This window comes from Pteropus vampyrus, unplaced genomic scaffold (genome assembly GCF_000151845.1).
Source record: "Pteropus vampyrus isolate Shadow unplaced genomic scaffold, Pvam_2.0 Scaffold491, whole genome shotgun sequence".
NCBI lineage: Eukaryota > Metazoa > Chordata > Mammalia > Chiroptera > Pteropodidae > Pteropus > Pteropus vampyrus.
In genome coordinates, this window is record NW_011889272.1 from 202,566 (window position 1) to 203,502 (window position 937).

The 937-nt window shown below is 38.3% G+C and overlaps 1 pseudogene; it reads left to right on the plus strand.

Annotated features, from left to right (window-relative positions):
* The first annotated feature begins 224 nt into the window (after positions 1-224).
* LOC111732795 lies at positions 225-342 on the plus strand (annotated as a pseudogene).
* Positions 343-937: the final 595 nt, after the last annotated feature.

Consider the following 937-nt stretch of genomic DNA (forward strand, 5'->3'; position numbering starts at 1 on the left):
TATCTATCTATCTATCTATCTATCTATCATTTATTGATCTACGTAAATTAGGTTCTAGATAGGAAGCACCAACCCGAGCTGGGTGACCCTGTCATTTGGGGATAGAATCAGATAGGAGGTGACACCTGGGGTGGCTTCTAGAGGAACATGGATGTCATTCTCAGTATCGGTTACTATGATTGGTTAATAACAAAGCAACAATGATAAAATATAATACGGAATTCGTCTGCAGCCACGCCACCCTGAACGAGCCGAATCCCGTCAGATCTCGGAAGCTCAGCAGGGTCGGGCCTGGTTAGTACTTGGATGGGAGACCCCTAGGAAGACCAGGTGCTGTGGGCATGAACAGAAATAAATGAAAAATAAATATACAGTTCAATTAGTGTGTTAGCAATTCCCTTAACTGTATTGGTATGAAGCTATACTTTTTTTTAAAAAAAATCACAATATGAAAAGGAAAAAATAGATGTTGTTTCTACATGATTTTCCTCAAAGGCTTATTGTCCACGATACTGAAATTTAGCTTTTATTATAGGTAAGAAAACAGGTCTTTTTTACTCCCTTCTTTCCTTCTTTCCTTTCTTTTACCTCCTTTCTTATTTTTTCTTCCCTGTTCACTGTATACCTGGCTACTTCCTTTGACTTTTCATAAGGTGAGGAAGTTCTTAGTAAAAATCATTGAAGGGGGTGATTACACTTGCATCATGATATAATAATAATAATAGTAATAATAATAATAGTAATATAATAATAATAATAATAATAATAATAATAATAATAATACCATAGACTGGGTGGCAGGTGCTTTATGTGCAGGGCCTCAGTGGCTCATGTGCGAAATGGGTACCACTGAGCCGAAGCACTAACTCACGGTTAGCAGTGCTCACCCTGAAGTCCCTCGGTTAGATAAGTAGCAGATCCAGGGTTTGACCTGGGG